The sequence below is a fragment of the Caloenas nicobarica genome, chromosome 2 (genome assembly GCF_036013445.1).
Source record: "Caloenas nicobarica isolate bCalNic1 chromosome 2, bCalNic1.hap1, whole genome shotgun sequence".
In the NCBI taxonomy this organism is placed as follows: Eukaryota; Metazoa; Chordata; class Aves; order Columbiformes; family Columbidae; genus Caloenas; species Caloenas nicobarica.
In genome coordinates, this window is record NC_088246.1 from 163,993,788 (window position 1) to 164,005,912 (window position 12,125).

Genomic DNA, 12,125 nt, shown 5'->3' on the forward strand with positions numbered 1-12,125 from the left:
AGGCTGGACATGAGGAGGAAATTGTTGCCCCTGAGGGTGGTGAGAGCCTGGCCCAGGTTGGCCAGAGAGGTGGTGGATGAACCATCCCTGGAGACATCCCAGGCCAGGCTGGACGGGGCTCTGAGCAACCTGAGCTGGTGCAGATGTCCCTGCTCATGGCAGGGGGGGCACTGGATGACCTTCAAAGGTCCCTTCCAACCCAAACTATTCTATGAACTTATTGCTTAACCCAAAGCAAGCAGCTCCCACACCCCGGATGGGTGAGGATGCTCTTTACAAATCTCCACATTGCCAGCACCTCTGGAGTGACCACAGCAAAGGGGCTCCTCGCCAGCTCCAAACACAGCGGGGACCTTTCCCCACAGCACCAAAACACGCCAAAACCCCCCTCTGAGCGACTCGAACACGCCACAAATTTCCACGCGTGGCTTGGCCGCTGGGGAAGCCCAGCGCCTGCCTCTGATGCACGCGCCTTAATTAAATTGTCCTTGAGTGGCGTCGGGGAAAAAAAAAAAAAAAAGACTGAATCAAAAATAAAGGCTGTATCTCAGTTTTCCAGGTGGTAGAAGAGTGGCTCAGTCACTCACCTGCCAGCCCGGGCATGTTGGGGAGTGAGCAAGCGGAATTTGATAATCCGGCCGCGCCAGAGCCCCATCTGTTCCCTCCGCACACCCAAGCGGTCGGCACAGGTGCGATGCCGGCACGGGCGGCACGAGCCTGTCGATCCGAAGCATCGTTGCCTCTTTTTTTTGGCTTTCCCCTCACCACAGAGCTCTGAGAGCATCTTTTCAACTAGTTTTCAGCTCTAAAATAATGGCAGATCAACTCTGAGTCGCTACAAGGATGTCGCAGAGCATCTCTTAGCGAGGACGCGGGTTACGAAGCCAGCGCGCTCGAGCAAGGTTGACTCCCCAACTGACGAACAGAGAAAAGACCCAAATTAAAGTCTGAGCATTAGGGAAGGGATAGATCATCCCTCAGCCCTCTGCAATTATGTTTAATGATCGTTAAAGCAAGCTCAGCAGGATGGGCTACACCAGGAGCCGGTTCCCCAGGGCGGCCGAAAATCTCTCTAAATATTTAATACCCGGGTATGAAAGTGGATTCTCAGGGATGACCACGCTCCCATACTTGTGTGCCATCCTTTTAGTTAAAGCAGCCTGATAACCGCATCCTGGCCAGAAAGGAGGAATCACTAAAGAAATAAATGGAGAAGTAAATAAATCAAGGGTGCAACAGCCTCATGCCACTGCTTTTTAATTTATATATGGCAAAAATACACCCATGGCATAACGTTTGGGGCTTTTTTTTCCAGCTTTTCTCTTCTGGCAAGAAGTCACGCTGCTATATAGGGACATGCGATGTGCATCTCCCGTTACGGACTCTCACTGTGAATTAATTCACAGCCCGGAGGTCGTTTAACCACCCGAGAGCTGGTCCTATCCCCCGCAAAATCCGGGTGAGATTCATCCATCCAGACCGTCAACCACATCTGGCAGCCGGCAAAAAACCCTTTCATCCACGCTTTCCCACCGTTTAATTACTCATCCCGAGTGCAAATCCTCCCTAAACTATTAGAAAACCACCTAAATATTTACCCAGGAGGAGAGAGCTCGGCGGCTGCGTAAAGCTGCCGGTTCGGAAGCTCCGTAATTACACATTTCGCCGTCGACTGGGATTTACAGAGGAAACTCAGGCTCTGGCGTGATGGTATTTTTAGAAGCCTTTGCATCAGGTAAATAAAAGAAGTTTAAATACAAGGAAGGCTCTGCGAGCATCAAAGCAGCAAGGGGAGAGATGCAGGAGAGCGAGTTTGATGCCTCAGACCTTTAAGGAGATCCAAGGAGCCCAAAATTTGATTTTTAGAGTGGTCACCGACTCGAGATGCCCAGAGCTGCTGCCAGAAGATTTGCTTTAATAAATGCAAAGCTTCTGATATTTTGCAGACAGTGGAGATTTAGAGTGTATCTATATTATCAACGTGGCTGAGCAAAAGACACCGGAGAACTGGATAAAGGTTAAAATGTAAAAATTAGGAGCTGAAATTTGCTGCTGTCTGGACTAAATCTAAAAAAAAGCCAAAATGATGCCCCCAGGGCTTCACTCTGATCTCCGGGAGTCTCGTTTGGTCCAGACACAACTAATTTTTAGTTTGTAGGACAGATGCCAATCCCAAATCTGTCATGTTTGGCTCCCCAAATGGGGAAAGCATCAGCGTCGGGACGCGGCGGTGCTGTCGGATCAGGGAAGAAACTCGTACATCCCGTATCACGTTTTCCTCTATATTGCAAAAGTCCCCGGCTGCAAAAAGATTTCAATAAGCGGCACGGCAAGTTCCTCCCCTGTGCACGCTCAAAGGCAGCGGGAACAGGGGGAGAAAAAAATATATATATGGGAAAAAAAAATCAAAGCTGCTGGGGAAAGCAGCAAGAATTGCACATTAAGGGTTTTTGAACTGATTACACACAGCACGGCGGCGTCAGGCTTGATATTTTATACCCTGCATAAGGGACAGGTGTTTTTCTCTCTCTGCTTTTCCTTTTTTTTTTTTTTTTTTTCTTTTTCTTAATGATTTAGTCGGTTCGAAGAGCATCATCTGTAAGGAAACACACGGCCCGTGCAAACGGGGGTTGTTTTCTCTCAATGCATCATCCCGACGGCGGCTGCTCCGGCGGCTCCCGGTTGTTACATCAAGCGCGAGAGCTGAGAAGTGATTGTTGTACCTACCCCAGCCGTGAGACTCGCCGCGTCTCTCCGGAGGGAGCGAGAGCTGTCATGTTCATTAAATGCATGATTACAGCTATGATTAATAGCGGGGGCTACAGCCTAACTCCTTTATTTTTATTTTTTTTCTTCCTGCTCCTCTGAAGGAATCCACAGCCGAGTGGTCCCACCATCCATCAACACCCATATAATAATTCGGACCTTTTACTTTTTTCCATAACCCCAAAACATATCTCAGGGTTTGAGGGGGTCCCTGACCTCCAACCTGCTCCTTCTTCTCCAGGGAAATGTTGGCACAAATTTGCTTTGGCAGCCCAGGAATCACGTCTGGGAGCCACGTTCGGTGATTTCCAGGATGCCAACACGAGGAGCAAGATGCTTCCACCCACCTCCAACACCCCCTCGCCCAAGGGCTTGCGATACAACAAATGCACAACAAAAAGGACGCTTCAAATGTCCCTTTGCATTAAAAATCGGCTGCAAATACTACACCGAGGGAGCGCGGTTAATTATTACCTGCTTAATTATTTAGGAAGGACTTTATTGCTCCTAGAGCACAGCTCAAGGACCAGGACCACATCATGTGGAAAGGTCTGTTTGTGCATCTGATTTAGTAATTTCTTTTTAATGTGTTGTTATTTTTTATATTTTTTTATATGGTGGAAAGTCTGTAGGAAATGTAAATAGTCTAAAAAAACAAGTTGCAGAGCCCATGGGATATGCAAGAAGGTGAGAGCATCGTTCGGGTGATGGCCTGTGCCCATCATGCAGGTCACGCTCCTCGGAGCCCATCGCTGCCCATATGTTTCCATTGCCCCAAATCAAGGATAATTTATGGAAATTACACAGGGAGGGAATTGGAACAGGCTGCCCAGGGCAGTGGTAGAGTCACCATCCCTGGAGGGGTTGAAAAGAGGTCGAGATGAGGTTCTTAGGGACATGGGTTAGTGCCAGTGTTGAGTCAATGGTTGGACTTGATGATCTTGAGGGTCTTTGGCTATTTATGTTGGGATTTTAACGTGGTGAATGATTTCCTATGTGTGGTTAATGATGACACACCAACTGCTGTGGTTTGGGGGGTTCCTGGTTTTGCTGGTGCCCCGTTAGTCGATTCTTAATTTCACTTTGCGGTTATAGGGCCAGGGGGGAACCTCACAACCTCCTCATCAGAGAAATTCAGGTTATTGTCATTTCGTGGGAAGTCACTGGGGATGGGGCTCAGTCCAGGAGGTGAAGGACCAAGGGCTTGCAGGGCATAGCTACTGGTTTGAGGACAAACCTCTTGCTTAACCTGGGGGTGATCCCGTGCCTCAGTTTCCCCACTGAAAAATGGGGAAAATCCCCTGTTTTACATGGGAAAGCTGCGTGGACTCAGCTGTCGCAGCAGCGAGGAGCTTTTCCCCATCCTAAGCGACAAAACCCTTACTCCAAGTTGCTCAAGTTGTGCCAGGGGAGGTTGAGGTTGGATCTTGGGAACAATTTCTCCCCAGAAAGGGCTGTCGGGCATTGGAACAGGCTGCCCAGGGCAGTGGTGGAGTCACCATCCCTGGAGGGGTTGAACAGATGCAGAGATGAGGTTCTGAGGGTTAGTGCCAGGGGTGGGTTAATGGTTGGACACCATGAATTGAGGGTCTTTTCCAACCAAAATTATTCTATGAAACAACGAGGGTTTTGCCCAAGTGACCTCGGCCAGCAGACGATCAGATGCTCCGACTCAGGGAAGACTGTAACGTGGTCATCCCAGCTTCCCGTTAATTCTTGCTCGTCAAGGGAAGCGGTTTTGCCATCGGCCACGCTTGCTTCAACTCGGCCTGTTTCAACATGACCTTGACACGCAGGAAAAGGCTTCCTCGAACCACACCAGCTCCTTTAATGAGACCCATTATAACCCCGTTTGGCACGGTGCAGGCAGCCTACTCCAGAAACAGCCGAGCGATTCATTTTGCGAATCTCTCCTTCGCTTTATTGCTGAACAAAAAGTTTTGAGGCTGGCACTTGGGGAAATTTATTTCTTTAATTATTATTCATTTAAGTGGGTTCCACTGTTTCAGATGATCAGCACTAGCAGCTGCTGGGGGTAATTTATTTTCCTCACCGGACAGCAGAAGCTCTCACTCTCCAGAAGGTAACAGCAAAACAACGGATGAGCTGCCATGACACGAGCGCAGCTTTTTGCACCCTCTGGTTGCACCCCAGGTCCAAGAGGAACATGATGTTCCTGGGTGAGGTTGTCACAAGTGTTTTATTAATGAAGCAACCTCAATTAATGAAGCACGCTTCAGGATCGGCGTTGTTGTGCGAGCAGATGTTTGCGAGGAGCCCAGAGTAGACGCCACGGAGCATCACTGAAGGTGGTGAGACCCTGTCCCAGGTTGGCCAGAGAGGTGGTGGATGCCCCATCCCTGGAGACATCCCAGGCCAGGCTGGACGGGGCTCTGAGCAACCTGAGCTGGTGCAGATGTCCCTGCTCATGGCAGGGGTGGGACTAGGTGGTCTTCAAAGGTCCTTTCCAAACCAAACTACTCCATGATTCTGTGATTATCCAAGCTCTAAAAGCTCTGGTCTACAGCAGCACTGGATCTTGTGGTGCTCCTCGAGGAGACCAGGTCCCTGCCCATCAGCGCCTACAATCCCCAAGTCAAGGGACTGAGCTCAAGGGGGACCAAAGGATTGAACGATCCCAAAACCAAGGGCTGAAGCTTGAAAGGGGTAAGAGACTGACTAATCTCAAAACCATGGGATTGCGACTGAAGGGGCCAAGGGATTCCGTAATCCCAAAGCCAAGGCATTGAGATTGAAGGGGCCAGGGAACTGAGTTAAAAAGGGGGGAGGGACTGAGCAATCCCAAAGCCATGGGACTGAGCTCAAAAGGGGTCAATAAATTAAACTCAAAAGGGGTAAGGGATTGAGCAATCCCAAAATGAAGGAATTGAGATTGAAGGGGTCGAGGGATTCCAGAATCCCAAAGACAAGGGACTGAGATCAAAAGGGGCCAAATGACTAAGTGCAGGAGGGGTAAGGGATTGAGCAATCCCAAAGCCCATGGGATGGAGTGTGAAGGGGATTCCCAAAACCAAGAGATTGGGCTCAAGACGGGTAAGGGATTGAGCAATCCCAACAACAAGAGACTGAGCTCAAAAAGGGCCAAGACATTGAGCAAAAAGGGTAAGGGACTGAGTAATCCCAAAAGGAAGGAATTGAGATTGAAGAGGCCAAGATATTGAGCAATCCCAAAACCAAGGGATTGAGATTAAAGGGGTTGAGGGGCTGAGCAATCCCAAAGACAAAGGGACTGAGCTCAAAAGGGGCCAAAGGATTGAGAGCAAGAGAGTGAAGAGATTGAGCAATCCCAAAACCAAGGGATTGAGATTAAAGAGGCCAAAGGATTCTGCAATCCCAAAGATAAGGGATTAAGATCAAAAGGGGTCAAGGAATTAAACTCAAAAGGGGTAAGGGACTGAGCAATCCCAAAACCACGGGATTGAGCTCAAAAGGGGTAAAGAATTGAGCAATCCCAAAATGAAGGGATTGAGATTGAAGGGGCCAAGATAATGAGTAATCTGAAAACCAAAGGATTGAGATTAAAGGGGTCGAGGGATTGAAGACAAGGGACTGAGTTCAAAAGGGGCCAAAGGATTGCGCGTAAGAGGGGTAAGGGATTGAGCAATCCCAAAATTAAAGGTTTGAGATTGAAGGGGCCAAAATATTGAGCACTCCTAAAAACAAGGGATTGAGCTCAAAAAGGGCCAAGGGATTAAGATCAAAAGAGGCAAGGGATTGAGCAATCTCAGAGCAATGGGATTGAGTGTGAAGGGGCCAAGGGATTAGGCAATCCCAAAATCAAGAGATTGAGCTCAAAAGGGGCCAAGAGACTGAGCACAAGAGAGTTAAGGGATTGAGCAATCCCAAAACAAAGGTATTGAGATTTAAAGGGTCAAGGGATTGAGTAATCCTGAAACCAAGACATTGAGATTAAAGGGGCCAAAGGATTCTGTAATCCCAAAGACAAGGGATTAAGGGGTCAAGGAATTAAACTCAAAAGAAGTAAGGGACTGAGCAATCCCAAAACCAAGGGATTGAGCCCAAATAGGGCCAAGGGATTGAGCCGGAGGGCTAAAGGATTGAACAACCACAAAACCATGCGATCGAGCATCATGGGGCAAGGGGTTGAGTATGATGGGGCCAAGGGACTGAGCAATCCCCAAAACAAGAAACTGAGCTCAAAAGGAGCCAAGGGATTAAGATCAAGACAGGTAAGGGATTGAACAATTCCACATCCGAGGAATTCAGCTCAAAGGGGCTGAGCACAAGTGGGTCCCAGCCCAAGCGACACCAAAACCAGCTGAAACCCCAGGACGCAACACTCCAGTTTTCGCCTTGGTGCATGGGTTGGCCTCTCGTCCACCAACTCACTCCCAACGCATTCAAGCTGTTCAGTCTTAAGTTTCCCTTCTTGTTTGAAAAAACCAAGTGGCTCAAAGCAGAGAGCACCATTCACGCAAACCCTCGGCTGGCCCGGCAGAGGTGCTGAGCACTTTATCATTCTTGCAAACACAGAAAAGTGCATTTCTGCAGCGCTCAGCGCTTCTAAAATTACTTGGTAAACAAGGAGCAGAGAGTGCACTTTCTTCCAGCACGTGGTTCCCTGCGCTGTGGTTTTCTTCCTCCTCCTTTCACCGAGCGTGGAGTTCTCCCACTGCATCTGGAATCACCTTCATCTGTCTCCAGCATGATGCTCCAAGAACTCGCAGCTTCCATCTCTCCAGCTTTGCACGAAGATGCTGCTGCAGTAGGGTGGGGAAACTGAGGCAGGAGGGGATGTTACGCAGCAGGATGGAGACAGGGAAAGACTCCCAGGTCTGGAGGGTTGAACTCAATCACGTGTTTAGAAATAATTTGTTCCTCTGCAGTCAGAGCCACTGTCACGGGTGTATTGGGAGACACACGGTGGCATCTCAGGAGAACTTTTAGCGGGGTCTGTTGTGATAGGACATGGGGTGATGGTTTTAAATAAAAAGACAGGAGATTTGGACTAGATATATAGAAAAAATTTGTTACGATGAGGGTGGTGAGAGCCTGGCCCAGGTTGGCCAGAGAGGTGGTGGATGCTCCATCCCTGGAGACATCCCAGGCCAGGCTGGACGGGGCTCTGAGCAACCTGAGCTGGTGGAGATGTCCCTGCTCATGGCAGGGCTGGCACTGGATGAGTTGGGAAGGTCCCTTCCAACTCAAACTATCCTATGATTCAATGATTCTGTAAGGGTTTGACTCCAGATCCAAGCAGGAATTACCCCAAAGTGGGGTGATGCCGCCTAAAGTTGGTTCCCCATGTTGACCGTTCCTTGGTGTCCACCAAGACCTGCAAGTGGTTTCATAGAATCATCAAATAGGTTGGTTTGGAAGGGACCTTCACAGCTCAACCAAAACTATTCTGTGGTTCTATAAACTTAAAGCTCCTCTTAAACCTCCACCTTTGGGAGCTCAGCAAACCTGGGCATCTCAAGTCTTCTGGATCCTATGGTTGTGGAGAAAAACGGAAAACCACCAATAAATAAAATTAAGTTGCTCGATGAGCTGGCTGCCACCCACGAGCATCCCTCCGGCGAGTGAAGCCCAACCACGCTACAGTGTCCCCAAAGCCACTGCTGGGGCTCCCGTGTGTTTCCCAGGAGGTGAAACCCCAGATGAGGATGAGGAAGGTGTTGCAGGTGAAGATTTGCCCATGGAAAGCAGCCTGAACGATAGGAAAACACAGCCAGAGCCAGCCCTAATACCTCTTACCATGGCAGCAGTTACTGCCTCAATTGGGGTCAGAGCTGGTTTTCAGACCTCGATTGGGGTCAGGGCTGGTTTTCGGACAATGTCAACCCTTCATTTGGTTTCTGCTGCTTTCAATCTTGTACAGGGTTGTGGATTTTTGGTTTTTTCTTTTTGATTTTCCCTTTCAAATTTCTTTGTGAAATGTGATGCTGCCAGGACCTTTTACTTCTTTCCTCAATTTCAGGGAAATTCCTCAAGTGTCTGAATAACAGCAGCTGTGGCAAGAAATGGAGAAGTTTGTTGTGAGCCGAGAAACCCAATTATTACACTTGCTTAATTAATTGCAACGTATCGAATGCTTTCCACACCATCCCACTGCCTATTTTCTAATACTTCTGCAATGTAAAAAATATATCATTGCAGAAATAGTAGTTATTCCAGGGGTAAAGAGCTTTTCCGTGTTTGACACTGCATCTTCATTCTGCACTGGGATGATGAGCGAGTGTCCATGTCCTGCATGTTCAGCAAGATGTTTTCTTCTGAGCCTCTTCCATCCTTGCTCAAGAAGCCAAATTATGGTATATCTGAGCTTACCGGCCAGCTAGGAAACCAAAAAATCTTTTTATTTCTATATTTCATCTTTAGTGTTGAGAAGACAAGTGCAGAACTTGCCGCAAGCCCTTTGGGAGCGGAGCCACATGTGATGAGCGCACAGTTCTCAGCCGCTACGTGGATCACTCTGATGCCTAAAAACCCACAAATCACTCCAGGCAGCTTCTTACCGTTGAAAAAAACCTTCAGAAACTTTTCCTGGGTTTACAATTATGGTTTCCCTGTCCCCAAGCTGCATGTTCCCTATGTCACACCACTGATAATGAAGCAGGTTGCGGACGAGACGTGGCAAAACCCCTGATTTTCCTTTTGCTTCACAAGATGATTAAATTACTTTATCGCTCCTGGGAGTCCCAGGATTGATCCTGATACAACGCAAGGTTGCCGGAGATGCATCCCCAGGACCAAATTTTAACTTACCCCCAGCACCAAAGTGATTGTCCGTCCCACTCGCCTGGCAGGGACGGTGCGACAGCACCGGCGGATCAGCTGCAGAGACCAGCATCGCGTTTCTTATTGCAGTTGAGCCACAAAGAGACAAAATACCAACCCAATAAATTCAGGCAAAGAGCAGAATTATAACCCACTGTAAGTAAACTCCAAGTTATTAAACCATCAGGAGCGTTTCCCATCTTTCTGCTACCCCAAACACCCAATGTCTGCCACTGGGAGGGGAAAGAAAAGTTGGTTTTTTTGGGTTTTTAAATAAACTTTGTCAAGTGTTGAAAACACAGGACGTTTCATAAACATGTGGAGGTTTGTACCGATGAGCGCACACAAATCTTCCACCCTGCCAGCCCTGGTTATCGTAAAGCAAGAGACGGCAGCATCTGTTGAATCCATCCCTGTGAAGAAGGATGAATTACGGCGAGAGCTGAAAGATTATGTGAAAATACTGACACGCACCAGTTATCGGGGCTTGATGGTTACAAACCTACTGCGTGGCGGGGGAAGGAGCCTACAGGAACATAAGAAATATCTTTAAAAAAAATATTATTTCATAGAATTATAGAATGTCCTGAGTTGGAAGAGACCCACAAGGATCATCGACTCCAACTCCTGGAGGAAAATAGGGTTATGAAAAATAACTCTGGATGGGATCTTCTGTCCCAAAGTGGGACTAATTAAAGCTGTTTCTCCAAATGAGATGTCACTAAATGACGTGGTACCGATGGGGAAGGAAAGATGGGGGGGATCGCATCTCCTCATGCCCCATAGCCTCCGATAAAGCCACAATGGGGCCAGCAGGTCAGATCTGCTGACCCCAGGACAGTTGCACATCTCCACAAAAGTCTCATTATTTTAAAACTGTGATTAAAAAGGAGCAGGAAAAGGATTTGCAGAACTCAGGCGCTTGTTGGTGCACACTCACCCCACGGCTTTTACCAATCTTTTGCTTTTTCAAGCTGCTTTAAGTTACTTCTGCAAACTAAATCCCTTGAAAATTGTTCCCATTTCCTTCCCCATACCCAAAATCCCCTCTGGGAGAACCCCAAGAGCAACGTAGGTGCCCAAACTTGCAAAAATTCTCATGTCAAACCTTTGGCTCAATCCCTCTCCCAGAAATCGTGCTCTGGGCTGGTGTTTCTCCGCTTGGTCCCAGCTCAGTGGTGGAAATTCATAGACAGGTTAAATCCATCAGCCTTTGCCATGCTGCCTACATAAGACTTTGCTGTTTCCCAGCCACCAGCCAAAATTAGAGATTTTCTTGCACTTAGATAAATACAAAAAATATAGCCTGGAAAAAGTATTTTAAATATAGCATGGGAAAAGCTGCCTCCGAAACAGTTAAATTGTCCCATCATCTCCCAGCATCTAAATTCAAGCCACCAATGCACAAACTGGAAATTAAGTAGCAGTTTAAGTCCATCTTCTTGGTGCAAGGTAAGACCTGCTCAACCTGTGTCCTCCCCAAACAGCAGTTCATGTGACTTGTTCTTTAAAAAAAATATAATAATGGAGATTTCAGAGTCAACTCAAGTTACTCCAGCACTTCACAGTCCTCATCCTTCAAAAGCCTTCCCTGAACTTTTCCTGTAGCAGTTTATGTCCATTATTTTTTGGTTGCTCCACCTGGCCATGGAGAAGACATCCTTTGTTTGCTTGGCAGCTCTTCATGAACTCAGGGACCTGCAGTATCTCCATCTGGAGAGGTTTAAAAGACGCAGAGATGAAGTTCTTAGGGACACAGTTTAGTGCTAGTGTTGGGTTAACAGTTGGACTTGATGATCTTGAGGGTCTCTTCCAACCATAACGATTCTACGATGCGACGATCTCTTCCTCTTAGATTGCACAGAACCAAGTTCTCAACTTTTCCAGTCCTTTTGGCCATCACTTCTCAACTGGACCCTTCCCAACGTCCAACTCTGCCCTGAAACCTGGTTCCAAAACCAGATCTGCTCCATCTCTGCCCACGTTTTGGGGGTTTCACCCCTTTTCCTTGCACTCCAGCAAGACGTTTTCTGCCTTCGGTGCTGGCTTCAACACCCGGGGATGATACTTACAGCAGACCCACCCTTGAGTTGGTTTTGTGCAGCTGATTCAGCCACTTCAGAAAATCCCATTGCTGTTGGCAAAGCTCTTGAAAAAAAAATCTGACATCGCTGACACTGGGATTTACTTGGTCTACAAACCCCTGAGCTTGTTTACGGCCTTTTTTTTCCACGTCTCCTTGCCCAGACGCAGCGCCGAAGCCAAGGAATTAACAGCTCGCAGGTAGGATCACAGAATTCAAAACAAGCCATATGGACTCACGCTCACGAGCGCGCACAGACCTATTTGCAGAGCCAGCAGCGAGGAGGACGTTACGGGCGAGTCAACCACCGGAAATCTGTCCTGAGCAGAGCTGAGTTGCAAAAAAACCCCAGCAAACTGTCCCCAAACCACTACCGAGCGTCTCTTTAATACTCTCAGAAGGGAGATTACCTGAACGCGATGCTCCATCGGCTCCGCGCCCCCTCGGCCACCACAGCATCTTCGTCTCTGGCATCATCTGTAAGGCGTCTTTATTTCCAGTCCCCGGGTGCCGA

The 12,125-nt window shown here is 48.0% G+C and overlaps 1 protein-coding gene across 1 annotated transcript in view; it reads right to left on the reverse strand.

Moving 5' to 3' along the window:
* The window catches only part of ZC3H3 (zinc finger CCCH-type containing 3), a 179,786-nt gene that overhangs the window by 43,961 nt on the left and 123,700 nt on the right, over positions 1–12,125 (reverse strand). The window lies entirely within an intron of this gene.